Source organism: Cygnus atratus, chromosome 2 (assembly GCF_013377495.2).
Source record: "Cygnus atratus isolate AKBS03 ecotype Queensland, Australia chromosome 2, CAtr_DNAZoo_HiC_assembly, whole genome shotgun sequence".
NCBI lineage: Eukaryota > Metazoa > Chordata > Aves > Anseriformes > Anatidae > Cygnus > Cygnus atratus.
In genome coordinates, this window is record NC_066363.1 from 120381059 (window position 1) to 120402444 (window position 21386).

Consider the following 21386-nt stretch of genomic DNA (forward strand, 5'->3'; position numbering starts at 1 on the left):
TGAGTGATTCTGTGGCTCAGACATTAGAGGAACATATTCAAGTGCCAAAGAAGCAACAAAATTAATTGTCTTTCCAAAGCTGAATTTCAAAAATCGGAGATGGGTAGGTATGCGCTATTGTAAAAAAAAAAAATAAAAAAAAAATAAAAAATATATATATATATAAAGCAAAATGATGCATTTAAATTCAGTTGTAGTTATGTCTTACTGATCAAAACATGTTTTCCTCTGAAATGGTATGCATTTGTCTTGGGGCCACAGAACTTCTGTGGTTTTCTTCAGTCTAATAGTATCTTTTAAAATGTTATTGGAAATTCTACATCATTTGGAGCAGAGCAGAAGAGAAATATAAAAAGCAAAAGACTAAGAAAGAGCTAAAAGTGATTTTGTTTGACTCTTCCAGATATTTGGGCTTTCTGCACGAGTCCTGCTTTCTCCTTTGTTCCTTTCAGTCACTGACCTTCAAACCTCCAAAGCTTACTCAAAACAGGTTGCTATATGTTGTTATAAGCACTGATCAGTCAAGCTTTCTCTACCTGTTCAAATACTCTAATTAAATATGTGGAACTAATTACTGCAATGGCTTGGTAAAAATTAAAATAAAAATAATTAAAAAAAAAAACACATAACACTTCAGCAGTTTCCTAAGATTGCCCTTCAATTTCTACAAAAGAAGGAAAAAAAACCTGCTTTTTAACAGCAGGCAAAATCGTATATGTTGCAATCACTGTCTGAATTGGTAATATGAAAAAAAAAAACAAAAAAACAAAAAACAAACCACAAACAAACAACAGGGAACTGGGATGGAAGGAAAGGACCATCAGTGACGTTCAAATATCAAAACACTGAGGCTGGTAGGGAGATTTTTTCCTTTAGAACATATTGTGACAACCACATGAAGATATTTGGTACCCAGGAAAACCCCTTATAGCTGAAGCAATGCTGCAACTGGATGTCTCTTGTCCCTTCCTTTGCTCAGCAAACAGCACAAGTGAAACCAGGGGGGTGCTCTGCCTGCAAGTAAAATAGTCATGCTGACTGAGTAACAACTCAGAGAGCTTTTGTTTTGAAGGAGCACACAACCAAACCCAGGGTGGGCCAAGTCAGCTGTGAGAAAAACGGCAAGCAACAGGCATCCTTCACTGCCTGCCCCTGACCTTCTGGAGAGAGAAGCACAATGTACGGTTGTCTGCTCTGATATTTTCCACCTTTACTAGATACTCTGTGAAAAAATAAGCCTCTGAGAAACTGAGTTGTTTTGTAAGTTTTCTTCAAGATAATGCTATAAGCCACGAAATACAGCAAGAAAGCACTGGAAATCTTACTGTACAGGGTATAGAATAGTCCCCCTCCAATCTACTAGGTATTTGAATTTATCTTTTAGCCAGTAGTTATTTTTTCGCTGTATAGGAATCATCTATCTCCCACATATTGTGAGCAAGTGCAACTCTAATATATCACAGCTTCTCATTAAAAAATTGTCTTTCATAGAAGGGCAGTTCTGAAGATGAACTGCTTAAAGTATCCTAAGACTTCCTTCAAAATGCAAAAGCAGTCTTACAGAGCTAATAACAGTTTTTCTGAACTCACCGATAAAACAATTAATGTCTTTCTTCATTCACAGCTATTTTCATCCCATTAAATGCTGGGGAATCTAATTTTCCTTAGCTTTTCCTAGCTAGAATGACTTCTGTGAAATGACATGCAACATCAAGTATTGCATTTACATTCCGTTCTTTGATGTCTGTGAAGATGGTGATCCCAAGAAAGTGTCACATTTGCAATATTCATTCAAGTGTGTGTAGCAATAAAATTAAAGTAAATACACTTACATTACATTCCGCTACAGTTGACTTAGTCTGATATTGGTTCCAAAGATTTTTTTTTCCTCAGACAAAGCTAATTTCTTCATTTGTTCCATTTTAGGTGGATGAATTTAATTCTCATGAACAGGAGGAAAAAGTAGCAATGGTAGATGAAGTTTAAGGAAAGCCTGTATCAAGCAAGGACAGCCGGGAAAGCCCCAGCACTGTCTGTATTTAGTCTTCAAGAAATTCCCTGCCAGACTGAGCGATGAACTAGTCTGAGACTCTTCAACTGCAGGCTGATGGGAACATCTGTGTTGCTTGGTGATACAGCACCTCAGAGAAACAAGGAGGCAGAGGAGGAAAGTTAATTACTCAGAATTACAGCCCCATTAAGATGTATTTTATAAAGAGCACACCTTGCCTGATGCTTTTCCAATGAGCATCCATTCACAAAGTACCCCAGAATTTAAAAAGGAGATGTAATCAGAAACCATGGGAAGGGACCTCAAACAGGCCACCACCTTGGTTTTGCCAGCATGTGTCTCAGGGTGCCTCTGACTTCCTCCAAAAGAGTGAACTCAGACTTGTTTCCCCCTTAACGGTGGCCTCACCTCTGAAGTCCTTCCCATGTGAAGAGTCCCACCAGTGAAGAGATGTAAAGGAAAACAGAGAAACAGTGAGGAAAACTGTTCCCCAAAGAGAGAGGGAAGAACCGAAGAAATCCTTCAAAGAGAGCATAAACCTCTCCACAGTCCTATCAAATTGTTATTTCAGCTTCTAACAGGAAAAAAATTATTATGCCCAGGTGGACCTTGTTTTAGCATCAGTGCTTTTAAAGACAAAGGCAGACCCACAGATTCAGCTATTGCACTGGATTTCATTTCATTTAATTTCCAGAGCATCCTAGCCAGCCTGAGCCAGGACTCATGACTTATATTCCTTCATTACTGAAAGAAGAAAATGAACAAAAAATAGAAAAGAAATTGTTTAAAAAACCTTTGTTATTGATGGTGGCTTATCTTTTAATGCTGTGTTCGCTTGTAGCTGTTGTGCCAAATGATTTATTAGGATTTTCATGTTTTTGTCTTTTTCTTTCATATTTTATCTTACTTAGAAAAGATGCAATTTAAAGTTCACTGTTGCTGAAGGCATATACTGGTACAGTAATTGACAAACCAAATGGAAAACACACTTCTATTTCAGACTGTCAATCTGATGAAATGAAAACTAGTTAATACCTTGTGGTATTAATGTCATGTGTCATCAAAAGACCACACAGAAAGCATGAGAGAGGGTGGCTACATGATTACAATTCTTCACAGAGGCACATGTGATCCCTAACGTATTGTTTTTAGGTATAAACATAATTAAACCATTTGCTAGAATAATCCTTAAACTAGTAAAGACAATAGTTAATTTTACAAAGGGGTAAAATAACAGAAACTATGATTTTGGCATTCAAGGATGCCTGAGAAAAGGATTTACTTTATTTTATATATATATATATATATATATATACACACACATTATTTCCCTCTCTTCATTTTTGATAAATCTGATATCTATTAATCTAGTACATAGATTCCCTTGGAAAATAAAAAAAAAAAAATATGCCCCATTAGTTAAGCACCTGGCCATGTGATATTTGTTTTCCATGTTGCTTTAGAGAGAAAAAGAACAGATTTTTTTTTTTTTCACTTCTGTGGGTTGTAGAATCAGGATTTGTTTTATAAAGTTTTGTTTTTTTTTTTTGAATAATAGTGTATGCTGATCAGAGCTGTTAATACTTTAATTTCCAATTTTTAAGGTAATTTAGGAGACACCCTTAAAATGGAGACATTTTGGAAGGAAAGTCTATCCTCAGGTCATGTACTCAAGCCATATAAAAGAGATTAATTGCCCTGTCCTCTGAGGCATGAGGCAAAGCTAGCTGCCCCTGAAGCTTTGCCATTCACCAGAGAGGAGAGGCATGCAACAAAGTGATGCAACACAGATTCATCTGAAGATATGAAAAAAGAGCTATGAACAGATGTATTCTTCAGTTGCTCCTGAGCAACTGGAAATGCTTTTACTTACAAGTACAGTTTTACTCACAGAAATGACAGTAAGCGTGGCAGTGTCAGTGTCTTACAGAGTGTTTTTCCAGTAAATTCCAGACTGAATTTACTTCAGTTATTTTTCTGTTAGGGATGTATTTAAACAGGTATTCGGGCTTGGCTGTGGAAGAGCTGTTGTGCAAATGTTATGCGTTTGATTGGCAGACTGGTCCTTTAGGACTGTAAGCCATGGTATGATAACTTCTTAGAAAACTAATTTTTTAAAGAAATGGAGTAATTGAACGGGAGAATTGTTAGGAAACAGGAGTAGAATAGGAGAGTGTATAGCTTTGGAAGGAAAGATGAGAAGGAGAAAGTTACAATATTGAACTATACACTGACCTCAAATATGTTTGCTATTTTAGAGACTCTCTTGCCTGCAGAAGAGAGATGCTGTAATGTTTTGATTACATCACCTGGGAAGAAAAATGGTTGTCTGGCTACTGGGCTACAAATGGCTCCTGAGAAGCAGAAGCAAGACTAAAGAAAAATATCTAAATGGTCCATTAAATGGTTCAGGAAGTCTTAAATGAATAAAGGCTCTGAATAAGCAATGAATACATCTCTCTCTCTCTCTTTCTTCCCCTTTTCCACTTCCCCCCAAACGATAGAAAAGTATATTATCTTTCACTTACTGTTCTTTCCTAGTCCTTAAATAGAAATGACTGGTAATATTGCTTATAAAGAAGAATTAATTCATTGCATAAGTGAAAACCTTTTCTAAAGTAGGTATGTTTAAAAATGCATGTAAAATCAACTCTTTATACTCATCAATAAACTATGAAAGATTATGCATTGGCACATTAAGGTGTAGATGTAATCACTGCTTTCACTCTTGTGTTACAAAATCAATTTGAAGACTGCTGTATACCTTACTCTGGTTCTTTATTGATAAGGAGAAATCCCTTAAATGTGCTGACTGTATTTTATAGAAATATCAGGAAGTAGAAATGCATTTTTTTTTTAACCCTTTAAGAATGGAAAATTTTTAGTATACAGTACACTTTTCTTGAGAAAGAGTTTTTTTTTTTTTTTTTTTTAAATCCCAGTACCTTGTCAAAGTGGGCTTAAGATTTAGGTAAACTATATCCCTAAAGGCAAGTGCAAAGATCTTAAAATCCATGCAAGCTTTATTTCACTTTCTGAAGAGGCCTGTGATAGTTAGTAAAGGTTCCTACTCAGTTAGTAAATAGTAGATAGTTAGTAAACGTTCCTACTCAGTTGAGGTGGAAGCCATTGAGAGTATTGATAGGTTGTATTTCTCCAACTATTACGAGACCTCAGTTCAAACAACTCTATTGCTAGTTCTAGGGGTTTTGCTTGCTTGTTTGTTTCTTTGTTGGTGGTGGTATGATTTTTTTTTTCTTCCACAAATTTTCTGGTGATTCTTTTATCTGTCTACATTCTTTTAACAGTTTTGTGGGCTGCTAAATTAAAGGGAATGTAGTTTCTTACCATTATCAGTATTGAAATAAAAATTCAGAAAAAAAAAATAATTCTTAGTGGCATTTGATTCAGAACATGATGAAAGCAGTGTGAATGCATATTATATGAATTCCAAGAGAGTGCCCTCAGAATAAAAGGAGTATTGTTAAAAGGCCTGTATATTTTGTATGTTCTATTCAGGTCAGTCACTGAACTGAAGATAAGAAGTGGGAGAAATTGCTAGAAAATATAATTTGCCATGCTATTGGAGTTTGGCTTTGGGAAGTTTTAGAAAGACACTCTACTTTCTCCTTGCTAAGTACTGCTGAAATAACAATGGTCCATCCACTGGGATCATCTCACACTGCATAACCTTTATTCTGGTGGTGAGTGTTCAGTTTAGTGTTGTTCCAAAGAATGAGTAATACAGCATACAAGTCTGGAAGAATACTGATGAAATAATAATATTCCTGTAAGTTCTACTGGAGAATGTCTCCTGTGAATATATAACAAACATATTTATGTTGTGCAGTATTTTGCATTAAAAAATTGTCTCCTCCAAATGTCTGTATGTGCATTTATCTATGAACAGGGAAGCTAATTCAATACAAATCATTCTCATCTCTGCAGCAGTATGAATGAGTTTTCTGTATCTAAAAAACTGAGCTATATGAAAAAGTGCATAATAAATTTCAAGTCTCAGATTACGAGTTTAATTTAGAGGCAAACAAAATCTATATATTTTTATATTCTGCTGACAATTGGAGGAACTGAGTTGATTTGAATTAGTTAGAAGATTCACCTATGCATAAATACACAAGTACAGGAGTCAGGTATGTGGCCCTAAAGTTTACAATAGCTAGAATGTAATTAATACAAAAAAGTATGAGATGTGACACTAAAAATGCATATTTTTTTGACAGATGATTTGGTACAAAGATTTTGCTGAAGAAGAAGAAATTACTTGTTAGTCCCATCTGAGCCTTCTTTGCAAGTCAAAATCAATAAAATCATCATCATTACTGTCTATTTTTTGATAGCTGTCTTCTGCACTGAATATTAAAGAAGTTTCAGACTGACTGAAAAAAAGACATTAGAATGGTGAGAAAATTCTTTTATATTTTACTCAAACATCATGTCTCTATTGATTTGTCAGGAAGAGTAGCTAGAAGGTTTGTCAAATGATAAAAGGCTCTTTTCAAATTGAAGGAAGTAAGACAAAGGATTAGAATACTCTAACCTTTATTGCCTGCCTTTTTAACGTTTTATGTTTTCTTTCTTTCTTTCTTTCTTTCTTTCTTTCTTTCTTTCTCTTTCTTTCTTTCTCTCTCTCCTCTTTCTCTTTCTCTTTCTCTTTCTCTTTCTCTTTCTCTTTCTCTCTCTCTCTCTCTTTCTCTCTCTCTCTTTCTCTTTCTTTCTCTCTTTCTCTCTCTCTTTCTCTCTTTCTCTCTCTCTTTCTCTCTCTCTCTTCCTTCCTTTCTCCCTTCCTTTCTTCCTTTCATTTCTTTTTCTTTCATTCTAAGAGACATTGAATATAAAACATTTTGCCCTGCGTCTTATACAAATAAGGCCTTTACCTACAAAGATTCCAGAGTATTTTCCCGTCTGACTGGACTTAATGATTTTCTGAATAATTCCAGTTGCTGAAAAACAGTTATACCTTGCTGACATCTTATTTCCATTCTCCAGCTCAGCAGCTGAGCACTGGCTGTGTTTTAGATAATCTTAAGCATTCTTTTTTGATGTTGGAGAAAAATGGAAAACAGAAAATTGGAATACCTTTTTTTTTTTTTTTTTTTTTACCAGACACTATAAAATAACCCCTAACTCAAGACATTAAACCCTTAACTCTAGAAATTAAAAATGAAGGAAGAATTTACTTACTGTTGTCTACTTCCTAACTGTATAATACAAAATTTAGGGAAGAGTGTAGAGGAATATAAGACTATATATACCTTATACCTGTCTATCTGGCAGTCCCTAGCTCTGTTTTGCTCAGCTAGTGATCTCTTAGAACGCTTGCAGAGTCTTGTGTTTGGAATCCAGTCTTTAAACAAAACTTTCTGCCATATCTTGGAAAACGGTTTGGCTAAACTGAATCCTTTTTGGGCTCATTGATAACTTTCTATCTTGACATGGTACATATATTGAATTTTCCAAACTTCTTCTGTGATTTTTAATTTAATCATAAAGGAAGATTTAAAACCTATGGTACCTTAATCATGGCTGTCTCCATTAGAAACACCAGCGACCACTTGGACTAATAACCAGAACTATTTCCTGTTCATCTAATAAACTGAACGCATTAACAATTGCTCTCACAGTGCACTGTAAGGAAAGAAAGAATACATTCACAGGTTAAATTTCTCTTCTGCCTGGCGGTTCCTTGTATACTACAACTTATATTTAATATTGCCTATCAACTATCACGTGTATTTTTTTTAACTGTACAAATAGGAATAATGCACAGGTTGTGATGAGGCACGGTAACACTTAAGTATTTTCAGGACAGGATCAAGTCCTTTCTGAGGGTCACCAAGGTGAGAGTATTGTGCTATGGACCCTGAACTCTTGAAAAGCTGTTAATGGTGAAAATATCAATGGTTTGCAGCAAAGGTATCACCTTGGTCTTTTTACTTCCATTGAAAGAAAAGGAAACGACCAAATCATATCATATAATGCCTTGAATATAATGACACTAAGCAGACAATTGAATATAATGACAGTAAACAGACAATCCAACTCTTTTTCTTCTTTCTGAGATACAGGTAGCCCTATGAAGCAGGGAAGAGTAAGAACAATCTCTATGTTTGCTGCTGTTTTGAATCCGAACTTGATATCATATGCAATAACCAGTATTGCTTAAGTTGAACTTTTGCCAGTCATCAGTGTTAAATGTTGATTGCTCCTAATCAGGATGTGCAAAGCTGAATCTTTGATGAAATTCACATCAGTGAATTAAATAGCATTTTCTTTGTTTCTTTGGGCAAGGGGGAATGAGGGAGAACTCTCAGGTTCTTTGATTAGCTGATCAACAGAGACATTTGTTTCTGCTCAGAGGAAGAAAAAAAAAACCACACCTAAAAACCACCAACAACAAAACACCCCCCAACCGCTCCTGATGATAGAAAGAACAAATTGAAACAGGATGGGGATAAGAAAGGAGCACTTTCTTATGGCTTAGTTGCCTCTTTGTTTGGTGTCTAAGTAAGCTTGCATTCAAGGTATACCAACAGGAATAATATATTTTTTAAGTATATGTTGATTTTTCAAGTGAAGAATATAGGAGAAAAAATATTTTGAAGATTTCCACTGAAGGGTTCTGAAACAGTCTAAATCAATGAATGTGAATATGTTGCTAGAGATGTCTGTTTTTGTCTTGCCACCTCAGTCTATGTCTAGTATGCAGGAAATGCAAACTCTTTTTTGCATCAATGGTGAAGGACAAATGAAGATAACATAATTTTAAGCTTTTTCTATGATGTTAAAGCGACAGGCCTGCCTACAGGCATGCTTTGGATCTGTGAGGCAAACCAGGAAACATAGTGAGGGACATGTTCCCCTTCCATACAATGTGAGGCTACATTTTCCATCTGTGGGTGTGCTTCTAAGTTTGCTAATATTCACAATTTTGTAACTGAAAGAGCTGATTGGGTTTGGAGGGACAGGTGTGATGTTATGAAACGCTCTTGTGGTCTTTCATTTGCAGTAAAATCCATTACACGGAAGCAGTCCTTTTCAACACGTACGAAGTAATTTTTCATTACCTTCATGGTTGTAGATCATGTACTGTCTCCCACAGGGAGAGGCACACCTTCAGGGCGTACTAATTCTGATCTGCTTAGCTGTGACCATGAAATGTATAAACACTGTTTTTAAAACAGTGGGTGAAACTGTTCTTATGCAATTGCTGTAGAAACTCTAGGTAATGATTTGCTCCTGCCATCTGCATATATTTGGCTTAACACAACAGGGCTTTGATTTGTTTCCAGCTTGTGGATATGTTTGACATCTTAGTATGAATTAGAAACTGAGTCCTGTAAGACAGTGATGGTGTTGCTTTCAGAGCTGTATTTCACTGACAAGTTAATCACAAACCTCCTTTCCTCCAGTACTGCCTGATATAACCAACTGGACACATATAATGACTAGCTGATAATTAGAATTTGAACTCTTTTGCTAGAATAATTTATTAGTTAATATCATGTGAAAATTGATGTTAATATATCCTAAAGGCTAATCTATTCAAATTGCAATGCATAGTTTTTAATAGTCCAGTCTGCTTTGGTAATCAGAAGGAATTATGTGATTATGGCTTGTGGCTTGAGCAATTAAAAAGATTGGTTTAGAGTGCTCATTTCAAGGTTGTTGGGGAGTTTATGGAACGAGATTCCTATAGCAATTTTGTCTGTAATTTTAGTGGAATGTGGACACGCCATAAATTACTGGTGTGTTTCAAGTAAACTAGCATGTGTCTCAGATGTTTTAGGACATGGGGATGCTTAGGCCCAAATTTTCATAAATGTCCTAAAAAAGGAAATAAATTCTAGTTCCTGAGATTTTTAGCTATTGCTTCTTTATCCAAATGAAGCAGGAAGTTCTACACTGAGAGAAAACCATAGGTAGGGGAAATTAAAGTGGTGATACGGGATGTATTTAAGACAAGTCATATTAAGGTTACTGATAGGCTTTTAACAATTTTTCAGGGAGCTTATCTTAAATTGCTTATTCACTATTACCCTGAAGTCACTGGTTTCCAAAGCATAGTTCCCACTCTCTAGCCCTTCATTCACTGCTTCTAGACACAACACTTTGCGTTAAATGGTACAAAAATGCAGTTCGAACTGACTTAATTTCACAAAGAAATCTGTATTGCTCCGTACAGGAATTATACAGGAATTATTAGGAATATACGTATAATTACATACGTATTAGGAAGCTATATTGCTTCCTAATCTTCACCTGGCCAATTTGTGGATGCAGCATATATTTTATATTTTATAAAATGTAACTATACTTCTATTCAGATCACAACCAATAGTTTTTGGGTAGCATCAGGACTAATGTCACTCCCAGGAGAACCCGGCTGGAAAGAAGTCCAAAGAATGATTAAAAATCTGTCTATTAGGTGGCTCTTAATGTACATGAAATATATTTTACTGGCCCTACTCTAATTCAATATTATCAAAATGTATGTGGCACCGAGGCAAATAGTTTACAATGTCTAACACATTTACAGTTACCTTTATTGACCAAACTTGTAGTCTCCTCAAGGAATTAAATCAAGCATGTTTGACAAAACCTGTTTTCTGTAAAGACCGTACTGACTGGCACCAATTATATTTCCTTCCTTTAATATTTTTGTTGAGCAAGAACCACAAAGAACTTTCAGCTACTCTGCAGAAGGATCATTTTCCTGCAAAAGAAACTCTCCAGGCAGAGATCTCCAGACAAGCCAGGCTCTTGCTCTTTATGCCTGTGAACCAAAAAGTGAACAACACAGGCAGGCTGCCACTGTTTAGTCCCAGCTGATTGGGACTTTAAGCAGAAAATGTTGAAGTGTTAATTATCTTCAATCAGATGGACTAGGCTGGAGATCAGAAAAAGGTACTGAGAATCCTATTAAAGTGATCAGGCTGCAGAAGTGACAAATACAGAATTCTGTTGGGCCAGTTCAAAATAAGCCAAGAGACTGATCAGCCCTAATTTATTATAGCATACAGAAGACAAATTCTGTTTTAAAAAATTATGATGAGATCCAGGAGGAGACATAATAATAATCCCATAAAAAATAATTTTTTCTTTCCCATAAATGTGTTAGAGTAACTGCAGAACTGCATCAAACTTCAATAGCAGGTAAAGCACTATAAAAGTTGCTAGCCAAACACATCAGAAAAGTGAGAAATCTAAAATCTGTTAAAATGATGGACACAGTTAAAGATATCAGAGAAAACACTTCAGACCACATTGACCATTCTTTTGTGTTAAGCTTCATACTTGCAGGGACTGAGGAGTGCCAGTAAAATGGCCTCATTTTCACTGAATAGGGCATAGGGCTCTGGACCCATTCAGTACCTGCTGAGCTGCCTCCTGAGTTCCCCAGCCATGATCATAGACACTTAGTGCACAACGTTGGGGACAGACCAGAGTTTGCTACAGCCATGACGTGGCAAGTCCTTGCCTCTCTATATATGTCCCTCGAGTTATTTTTTAATCCAGGGACAAAAAGATAGGAGAATGCAGCACTTCTCTAGGAAGAACACACAGATGAAATCACAGGATAAGCAAACTGTAGCCATCATGTTCATCATGTTCAGTCATCCAAATGTGTTTTAGTATGTAATACTGTTTTTGATACATGTACAGGTCTATTACTCCACGTAAAGCCTTTTAAGGATAGGACTTCTTCTGAGGTATATTTATTCCTTTGCATTCAGTATCTTCCTGCTCTCTTCATGTGCCAGACATGACTTCTCCAAAAGACTTCTGACACAAGAGTGCAGTCCTGAAAATTGGTGACATTTCTCTTGTTCTGACCCAGTTCAATTCCTGGCCAAAATCTCCTTAATATCAGCCATTTTTTCCTCATGTACTGTGAGCAGATTCTATCATGCAATCTTTTCTCTTCAAACATCTTCTCTTTCAATATTTATCCCTTTAATCTGTTCAGATTTCATTCTAATTTCAAGTGATTTATTGTATAGAATGATTTACCAGAAGCTTTTTGTACATAGTCAATGCACCAAAACCTGCTTAAAACATATTTTTGCTGCATAAAGCAAAAGAGGCAAAAGGATAAATTAATTTTTTATACCTGACAAAATTTATACAGCACAGCATCAGTTTTACTTAGAAGTTTTGCAGAAAGGAATAGGTATTTAGCCACTAACTTTGTTTGGTAGCACGTTACTTGGACTAATTGTAATTTTGACCACATCACCTCCTTTTATTCATAGTTTATCTAAATAATAATAGTGAAATATTTATAAAATTGGAAAACCTAACCTTCATCTAACTTGTCCTGGTATATGCAGATGTTTGCATTAATTAAACTCAAAATGAAATACCAATAGAAGTATTTAAATGCAGATGAATGATCTTGTTATGAATGACAATCACAGCTTAATGATTTGAAAAAACTCTGTATCTTGAGTGAAATCCTTGCCCTTCCAAAATCAAAGGTAACACTTCCATTGCCATGGTTATAAGCTAGAATTTCATTTAATTTATTCAGATAATGGTGCCTTAAGATATATAAATATTAAATGTTTATGCAAACTAACAGTAGATACAAAGATGCTTTCAGTTGTCTGATTAGATGCCATAAAAATGCTTAAGTAACTTAATACATTGTCCTATCTCAAAAAGACATGACACTTAGAATAAGGTAAAGTCATTACCTTTATTTATTTATTTGTTTGTTTGTTTCTTTGTTTGTCTTCTCCCAGCAGTCTCACAAAATCAACCGAAACAGCCTCATTTGGATCTCATCATCTGAAAAAAAAGGAAGCATTTAAAGGTTTTACTTTCTGAAGCAACAACAAACAACGACTTTCTTTGTTGATGTGCCTTACCATTTTATTAATGGTGGTCCACAGCAGGCATATCTTCCTCTGTTTATAAGGTTGATAGAGACGTGTTTTGAGCAGTCATAGAATCACAGAATCATAGAATCATTAAGGTTGGAAAACACCTCCAAGACAATCTCGTCCCACCATCCCCCTACCACCAATGTCACCCACTAAACCACGTCCCTAAGCACCACATCCAACCTTTCCTTGAACACCCCCAGGGACGGTGACTCCACCACCTCCCTGGACAACCCGTTCCGATGCCTGACTGCTCTTTCTGAGAAGAAATGTCTCCTCGTTTCCAACCTGAATCTCCCCTGGCACAACTTGAGGCCATTCCCTCTAGTCCTATCACTGGTTACCTGGGAGAAGAGGCTAACCCCCAGCTCCCCACTACTTCCTTTCAGGTAGCTGTAGAGAGCACTAAGGTCTGCCCTGAGCCTCCTCTTCTCCAGACTAAACAACTCCAGTTCCGTCAGCCACTCCTCATAGGACTTGTGTTCCAGGCACAAGTCCTGGGGAACACCACTGGTGACCAGTCGCCAGCTGGATTTCACTCCGTTCATGACCACTCTCTGGGCCCGGCCATCCAGCCAGTTTTTAACCCAGCAGAGTCTACCTGTCCAAGCCATGGGCTTCCAGCTTCTCCAGGAGAAACATCACAGTCTACCAAAAAAATGTTGTTTTGTGTAACAAACACAGGGCATTAATGGTGGCTTATCTCCTATTACACACCCTGAATCTTATTCCCCAAACTAGGTACTTCGTGTTATTACAAATGAGGAAATTAGCTTTTCATACTAGTTTGGATACTTATCTACTGTTAAGCACTCTAGAAGGTTTCCTCATTTTTTTAATTCCTGTAGGATCAATCAAAGAGCTTAGGGTCTGAAGTAGACATGGCATAGAGACATGGATCCCTGAGGGATAGAGAGAGGTGTGGACACATCGTAGCTCTTGCATGGCAGAACTTCCCTCTTTGCCATCTGTGGTGTCTTGCAGCCTTCTAACATCAGCCCCTATTGTTCCCTGTGCATCCATGTTCTTGCCTGTGCAATCTAGTTTGAGGTATGTTAGCAGAAGTGATCCTGTATTTGAGATTGTTATGTTCTTTTTCCCCACAGCAATTTGAGTGTTGTCTACCTGAAGGATATTTCTTTGTTATTATTTTATTTTATTTTATTTATTATTTTATTTTATTTTATTTTATTATTTTATTTTATTTATTTTATTTTATTTTATTTTTATTTTATTTTTATTTTTATTTTAATTTATTTTTTTTCCAATATGCTTCCTGTTCCTGCTGAGCAGTAGCAAGTTTTTAGCTATACCAATTTCCAGTCTCAAGCATAAATCAGCAACACTTGTTCTGACATTTTCTGAGTGTAGTATGTGCAGGGAGTTGGGAAATTGCTTCCTGTACTCTTCCTCTCCTCTGTCTGCTTTAACCACACGAGGAGAAATCAAAGTCTGAGGGCTTGCAACTGAAAATGTCAGAGAAGAAATGTTGTTGAAGTAGGCACGCTCAATGGGTCACCCAGCTAGAGACACCTGCAGTGTGTGGGCTTGTGCTCCTAAAAGGCAGTTGAAAACAGACAGTTTTTTTTTTTTTTTTTTTTTTTTTCCAGTTAAACAATAGCTTGGCATTATCCATAGGGAATCTGGAGAGATGTAATCCAGTTAGGGACACCACTCACCTGAGCAGTATCCTAAGATCGTGCTCCTTTCAGTTTCTTTTGTTGCATCCTTTTCAATATCTTTCTTAATGTCCTGCACACTAAGATAATAATGGCTTGCGGAAGGTGTCTGATTCTACTTGCCCTTTTGTGCTGAATGAGTAGTGTCCTTAGGATGGGTACTGGTCTCTGAAAGTATTCACTTGAATTTAGAGAGAAATGGAGCAACAAGTCTGGTGGTAGACTGAGAGCAATGTGCTTCCTGGAACTATAAATTCTTTGATCAATATTGGTTTCAGCTTGGGAGAAGCGAAAGAAAATAAAAATGAAAAAAAAGGTATAAAGGAATCATGCTCTTGAATTTTACCCTGTATCAAAGCAAATCCACACCAAATGACAGACGGCATAGATGATAAGGATTAATGAAGGTTGCCTCTTTCCAGACACATGGTCTCAGATGCTTGCAGGGTAGAGTAGCTCTTCATATGCTTATGCCTTCACACACTGGGGCGTGACCATGGATGCACTTGAGTAGGACAATGCTAATTTTCCCTGGAGATGTTGTCTGTGGGAGGTGAATGAGGACAAGAAGCAGCCATGAGGATGGGTATGCAGAAATTTCTGCAGCAGAGAACTGAGCTCTCCGAGGTGTTATCACACTGAGCTCTACATCATGCCTACAGTCTGCCCTGCTACACCTTTTCCAGAACATCGTGCCCCTGAATTCTCCATCTCACTTGCCTTAACACCATCCTTTGTTCCTTACCCAACTTATTACCTGCCCTTCAGAATATCTTCTGCTTTTCTTCAGTCTTTTCATTCAACTCATGTTTTTCTCAGAAAATTCTCTTTCCTCATCAAATGATTTTCATCTGTAAACCATATACAGTGAGCCACATACAGCGTAATTTATATGACCATTGTCTTTTATAAAACACTGTCTTTTCCTGTTTGCTTCTATGGCCATCTCTCCAAGACAAGGACTGTCCTTATTCTGTGTTTGTACAGTGTCTTACATAACACACTTCCACCGGCCTTTATAAACCCTGCTGCTGCCCTTATGGAGCAAGCACAGAACTAGAGATCCTCCTAATTGATTTAGAGTATGTGTGGTCTCTCTGCCACCATGCAGTAATTTTTTTGTCAGTCAGGGCTGATTTCTTCCTTCCACTTTACTGACTTCTTCCTGCAGTCCTGTCCTCTGTAACAGAGGAAAGATGTAGACCTATAATTTGAAATGGAACATTTTACTGCCCATTATAAGATCATGGCGCAGCCTTCTGAGCAGAGCATTAGAGTGAGCATGAGAGCTCATGAAGCCCCATTCCAGCATAGCATTTCTAATTCATTTAGCATGAAGTAAGAATCAAATTCAGGGAATAAGCAGGTAAACATTTAGAAAACAAAAACAAATCTACCTCTGTTATTGAAGCCTAGTTTTTATTTTTTTCCCCAGTTTATTTCCTTGAATTGTTTGTCTTCCAGAACTGTATTCTTGTTGCTACATTTAGGATATATTTAATTAAATTCTAATTATCTGTGAACATTTGTCTCCTACTTTTAATATGCAGTGTACGGGGCAGGCTGTTTGAAAAGTGACTACAGAAAGCAGGTTCTGAAGCCTGTGGAAAGGGTCATCTGTGAAAGGTGAAGAAGCAGATTGCAAATAAGATTAAAGTGGCACAGGCTTGATGACTATAGACTTGCAAACTGGTTGCTTTGCAATAGGAACATAACTTCAGAGTTTCATTCCAGTTGTAAAAACTTTATAATGCCTTTCACTTTTACTATAGAATTATTTTTGACTTCTATAATTCAACCATTTTGGTAAACCACATGAATTTCAAAGATTTCAGCCAAAATTCTCTGACTTAGTGTATCTAAGTTCTCCCAAAATACTCAGTAAGTGCAGTACAAGGAGCCATGCAGACCTATTTACCAAAAAGAAATCAATAAAACTTGATGGCTGCCTTAACTTCAGATTCAACTGTCCCACCTGAATTACATTAAACCAGTGCCTGAGAACCAGAGCCTGTTGGGAGACAGAGAAGCAGACACTTCACTGAAGAGCAAAGTGTTCTCTTTTTTCGTGTATTGTTGTTTCAAATCCAAAACAGATTTCACTCTTGTTTTTTTTTTTTCTTTTTTTTTTTCTTTCTTTGTTTTCTTATTGATTTGGTCAGTGTTGTTGAGTGAAAAACCTTACTGTTTTGTTTCACTGAGCACTGGAAAGCCCACAGCATAGGTAATTGGATTGCTGTTCTTGAGAAAGTTCCTTAGGAAAACCTCTTCTCATAGGCAAGGAAAATATTTAATTTAAATGATAGATTTTAGTTCCTTTTGTAACAGCTCAGTGATACATCAGGCAAAATTTTATCAGCACATCCAGTGAACTCACAATACTGGCTGCCTGTTTTCATTAGAACACAGGCAAATTGCCTGGTCTATTTACTTGCTGTATTTATGGTAATCGGCACATCTTAAAAGCAGCTCTACAGATTCCATAATGAAATACTTTTCCTCTGGGTCTTTGAGGTCTTTTTTGTGTCTTCAAACTTTCAGTAAAAATAATGGACCGGCTAGTTGGCTTTGCTGTTATGTGCTCCAACTAAATGTGCCAGGATTTGAATTGTTTTGTATACTTAAATCTCACATTTCTGCAAATGCCCTTTACAAAATTCAGCATTTGGAGATTTGTTGTTGTTGTTACAATACTCCAGGGACACTTACTTAGAACAAAACACCCCAGAGAGAAAAATGTGCTTGTATCTAGTCTGGAGCAATGGAGAGGATTGTGCTTTGGATGCTCTCTATTCAGGGGAGATGTGTGTGGACACCATGATGGCACTGGGAGGCACAGCCCCACCTAAAGCAGGACAGAGCCTCTTGCAGAGTGCTGTCATGCTCGCTTCCAGGGTAAACGTGTGTAAGATATTTTGCAAGGCAGGAAAAGGAATGAGTTTTCTGCTCACTTATACTGACTACGTGGCATGTTGTGTTGATTTTGGTGAAATACGTGGAGCCCAATATCAAAGTGTTAATGAGGTCCTACCAATGTGCAATCATCAGTTCATTTTAGTAATAAGACTTCAGATTGCTCTGGTCTGCTGCCATAGTCACCGCTGAGCATATTTTATGTTCCACTTTTTAATCAAATAGACAGAAAAACAAGGGGAAAAGTTAGTGCTGAAAATGAAATGCTTTAATAATATTGCATTCTCATGTTAGCTGTAAAGTGTCATTCCAAAGAAAATTCCAAGTCTGGTAATCCTTTGTGTGAGACAGAAGCACTTTGGGTGTGGGGGAGAAGAGATTTGTTTTCTGAATTGAACTGCTGTTGTTGCTGTAGCTCTGGGTAAGATCCAGTCCCACTGCTCGTTCTGGAAGCTAATTCTATGGAAGGGTCAGAAAAGGATGTCAAGGATTGAAATACATCCTTTGCTTTTGCTGCCAATTTTTATTTGTGTTCTTTTTGCCCAGCACAGGGTCACAAAATTTTAAATCCCGGCCAGTGCATACCAGCACAGGTAAAGAACTAAACTTCAAGCAGCTGTAGGGGATGGTGCAGTCTCTTCTCTGTGCACAGTCCTGGTGTGGAAAGATCAGGACAGGTGGTGGCCACAAATATGTTTCAAGCAAATTTTGCACAGTTACAGTAGACTTTTATTAAATATATATATATATCCCCATTACTCTATTTTTTAATTGCCTGCATCTCCCTCCCTTGGTTTGAACATATGTCTGAAACAGATTTGGCCCACAATTTTAAGTTTGTTCTAATGTTTGTCCTTTCATTCTAATATTACATTTCATTGCTTTTTTTCCTCCATATTTATTTTACCTTGCTGCTTCTTTTATTTTTTAACTCTAGTTTGCCTATTTCTATTCTTGCATCTGTTCTTCCCCTTGCTCTCCTTTCACTGCTCATTTTCAATTTTCAACAAGAAAGGACTGACATGAGGGGGAAAATGTTTACTTTCTCAAGGATCCTTTTCTTTTAGCAGCATTTACAGAATAACGGCTTGTCCATCATAGGGAGAAGAAGAGCTAAAGGTGACCATCCTTTCCACTGACAAAGTAGTCCATGACAGTGCTACCAGAGGAAGACTGGATTTTTCCTTTCCCTATTCCCCTTGTGGCTCTGTTTATGCAAGTTCTTTTATTTAGGGAATCAGAGAAGCTCTCACCTATGTCACTGTTGAAGCAGCAGCTCTGGGGAGCTGTAACATTTGTTTTTTATCACAGCATGGGAACCCTTTACCGATTTCAGCTGACTGAAAGTCAGGTCGCTGTTGGGGAAGGGACTAATGTTGAACAATGCACTGGCACAGTTTTCTCTTGCTCAAACCTTCCCTGGTCACTCAACACTTGAGTGACAACCTATGACCCTCCATTCCTCAAACTAAGACAGCTCCAGGCAGCTTTATAAACATGTTCAGAGCTCAGTCACTGCACAAAACTTACTAATTCTCAATTATTACTTTTTGTCAAATCTTCCTTTGCTGAATGAATAGTCCCTGTGTTACATAAATCAGAAGGAATAGACTGCCCGCAGATTTGGCTCCATTTCTTATTGGAAGTCAATAAAACTAATAAAAAGCAGACAACCAGGAAATCTGTTGCTTAGAGCCTCTGCTAAATGCTTGCTAACTCTTGTGAATGTCTGGGCCTCTGTCTTCATACAGATGTTATCGTTCCCACCTCTGCAATAAGTCATTCGAAATAATGTCAGGTGTAATCTACTTTGGAGTTCAAAAAACAAAACAAAACAAAACAAACACACACACACACACACACACACACAAAACACACCAAAAACACCACAGAAAATCAGATAAATCACCTTCAATATATAAACGTATTTTTATTCCTATACCAACACTGATATACAGTTTGCATCAAGGCAGTTTGTTACAGCAGTTGAAAGGTGAGCTAAAAACTTAAAAAAAAAAAAAAAAAAAGACACCATCTGGAAGGTTTCATCAGCTTGTTCCCAAGGATGATACAAATGGTATGTGCTCCACCATAGCATGCCAAACTTCCATGCTGCAGTGGTGGTAAGGGATGTCGTACCATTAGCCATAGATCTTGCAGGACCTTTAGGTAATAGAGATGACCATGAGATAGCACAGTTCTACATGCTGCATTATGAAGTCGTTAGTTACAGGTTTTCCTATACAGTTTGCTTCAAAACATTATAGGCTGATACAAAATTTAGGAGAAATATGTTTTTAATGTAGAAGTTACCTTAGAGATACTGGAGATGATACTGCTTAGGGGCTTTACTGAGGATGGTATTATTAGCCATAGCTGGGCTGCTTCTACAGCTGTATGGCACAGAAGACTGTCTTGACTGAGTGGAGATTTAATGGGAACAAAAACGCATCACACAGCAAGGTGTTAGAGCTGTTTCAGACAGATGAAATGGCCCGACTACATTTTTGAAGGCTGAGGCACTGTTCTCAAAAGCAAAAAATGTTTCAGAAGAGAAAAAACAACTGTGAAGTGGCTTGCTTGGAACAATATATTGATTTATTTGTTTGTTTGTTTATCCTTAAAAAGTGTCCTATGGGAAGTTTGCAAGAGTGGGTGGTTTGAAAAATAGATAAAAAATTAATGTTTGATAAGAGCGAGGTATTTAATCAATGTGGAAAGATCACACATGACTCCCAGGCTGTGTTCTTTAGAAAAACACTGCTTCTTGGATATCAAGGGAGCAATTGGCAGGAGAAAGGAGTATTTGGAAGACATTTTGTTAAAAAAGTGGAACTAAACAAACTTTTAGGTCTATTGTTTAAAGCTTTTCACATTTGCATTCACTTCAGACCTTTCAAAATTTTCAGGGCATTCAACAGAGCATCTGTAATGCCATCAGTTGTGTAGACTGTGTCCCTTAGGTATTCACAAACCTTCTGAAGTTAACATTCATCTTCAGATTTCCTCTCCTTGGTACTGTAGCCAAATAAAAGCATTGCAGATATCATGCTGTCGCCAGATAAAGGCATTGCAACTGTTTAAGTGTTAAGATTTGTCCCTCGGTAACAAGGCCACATAAAATGAAATATGAAAGGAATAGGAAGGGGTTCAAGAGGAGATCTATGTCTCTTTGATGGCTTGGAGCAGGAAAAAACAGTAGAAGGTAATGCATATATTTATTAGTGGATTGCCTTTCATTTCTGGTCATCCTGTAGACAAGAAAACAATCCCTCAGTCTTACAGACACTGATATTTGGATCTGTATTTTCTTCCCTCATTTACAAACCCTCCTCAAGGCACTGCTCTGAAGCAGATGAAACTCCTTGGACAAGAGTTTCAGAAACAAAACAACTTTCTCAGATCCTTGCTTGATGCACCTTTTCAGAGACAACCATTTGCACGACACTTTCTACAATTATTGTTCATTTATACATCTGAGTTTGGGAACCCTAGCTTAATAAACCTTGAATTACTAGTCCATTCTGAAAAACACTGTAAAGGCAGTGACAGATGCCACAAAGAATGAAAGAAAAAAAAGGAAAAAAAAAGAAAAAAAAAAGCTTCCTCAGAGATAAAGGCATCAGTTGGGCTGAAATTTCAAAATTATATTTACATGGAGTGATCTGATGATGCACAAACTCTGTGTATACATGTTAGAAAACCCTTTAGAAAGCTTTTGAATTAGTTTATTTTATGGTGTTTTCTGATTTTTACAGATTAGCACTTTCTCAACATGCATGCTAAACTGGGTGGTATTTATTAAACCATTCAACTAATATGTGGTATTTTCTTTGAAAGATCATTATTTAATACACATTTATACTATTTTATATA